Source organism: Dasypus novemcinctus, chromosome 10, assembly GCF_030445035.2.
Source record: "Dasypus novemcinctus isolate mDasNov1 chromosome 10, mDasNov1.1.hap2, whole genome shotgun sequence".
In the NCBI taxonomy this organism is placed as follows: domain Eukaryota; kingdom Metazoa; phylum Chordata; class Mammalia; order Cingulata; family Dasypodidae; genus Dasypus; species Dasypus novemcinctus.
In genome coordinates this window covers 93,289,887-93,291,966 of record NC_080682.1, presented here as the reverse complement: position 1 = coordinate 93,291,966, position 2,080 = coordinate 93,289,887, and positions in this window count along the sequence as shown.

The window sequence follows — 2,080 nt, the reverse complement described above, 5'->3', positions numbered from 1 at the left end:
CAAACCTAGAGGGACTCCAGTCCTGAGTCAACACTCTGAGTACTTACATGTTTACATTAACTGTTTCCTAGTCTGTAAAGTACACCTTATCTACCTAGGACATGATGAAGGGTTCTGGACAGAGCAGAGGGACCAGGAAGTGCTGGGATCCTATAGAACCAGTCACCTATACTTTTTGAATGAATAAATGAATGAAATTAGTCAGGCATCAGCTTATAACCTGGAAAACTCATGTGATGGTAACCCTTTAAGATGGGTTTCCCAGATGTTGTTTAGGTGAATGTTTGTTAAAATGACAGTTGATTGGTTAGGAACATTTGTGGGTTTCAGATAACATCATTGTCAGACAGCTATTAATATACCAGGCTTTCAATGTCCCCCAAATTCTGATCCCATTAGTTCCCCCAAAACTAATTCCTTAAGCAGATGAGGGTTTTTCTGGACTATTATATCATTTTCTTCTGTATCATTGAATGGGGCTTCCAGGATTACCCGTGACTGCATTGAGGTACTACTTCGATTAAAGAAGCTAATACAAGATGTAAATAGGGAAAATTGAGCATGAGATATATGCAAACTCATCTCAACTTTTCTATAAATCTAAAACTGCTTGTAAAATTAAAGTTTATTAAAAATAACTAATTTACCATCCCAGGGCTATGAGGAAAACTGATTGGAGATACGGATTAAACAAAATGATGATTAATAATTGTTGAAGCTGGATGGTGGATACATGGTGGTTCATTACACTCTTCCTTCATTTTAAAAATATTTTCAAAAATTATAAAATAAAAATTCTCATTAGAAACTACTTAACAGGTCTGCATTGTCCAATATATAGACACTAGCTACATGTGGCTATTGAGAACATGGAACATGGGTAATCTGAATGGAGATGAGCTCTAAGTCTAAAATTCACTTAGATTTTGAAGACATTATGAAACGACGTAAAATGTTCCATTAATAATTTTTATATTGTTTACATGTTAAAGTGATAATACTTTTGATATATTGATTAAGTAAAATATATTATTAACTTTACAAAAACTGGTTACCAAAAAAATTGCAACCAAAATGTCATATTGCTCAATAAATTTCAATTCCAAAACTAGGCATATGCACCCACTATAATAATTTTTACTTAACACTTTTTGAAGTTTCTGTCTAATGCATTAAAATAAAATGGTTGTACATACAGGAAATAGAGAGGGGGAAGTTTTTGTTTTATTTGTTTGTAGATGATATTATTTTATACTTAGAAAACTCAAGAAGTCCTAGGAAAAAAGGAATCAAAGAAAAAAATACTACAATAAAAATTTTTTATGGTAGTATGACCCAAGATAATTTTTTTCAAATCTGTTACAATTCTCTACTCCTGCAATAATTCCTAAAAATATAAATGAGAAAATAATAATGCCCTCATTATAGAGCATCCATGCTTCTCTCCTCTTGTTCTCTCTTGAACACTTTCCTGTCTTTCTCAGCCACTGAAATTAATCCTCTTCATGTCCCCAGTGACTTCCTTAATGCCTAATCTCATGATCCATTCTCAGTCACACTCAGTGCATCATCAACACTCAAAAAAGATGCATACTCCCATCTACTTTAAATCTTTACTTTTCTGCCTGGGTCTTTATATTTTCTCCTGTCCCTCCTCCTACTTCATTGGCTGTTGTTTTTCATTTCCTTTTCTAGGTACTCTGTCTCCTTCTTATCTCTAAATCTTGGAATACACTAGTCCAAAGTCTTTAGCTCTCTTCTCTCTCTACTATTACTCCTTAGGTGATCTGAAACAATCATGTCTTTAAATAATATTGATTCACTCATGACTCCTAAACACATTAATCAGACTCATAAATCCAATTGCCTTTTCAAAATGTCTACTTGGATGCCTAATAGGCCTTGGAACCTCTTATATTTTTTAATGTCACATTTTTTGTGATCTATGTATCTTCAAAAAAATACAATTAAAAAGAAAGAAAAAAGAAACAGGAAATAAATGCTGATTAAAATGTAAAAAAAAAAAAAATCAGACTCATATTTCCCCTCCTTCAATCAACTCTTCTACTTTACATAGTAA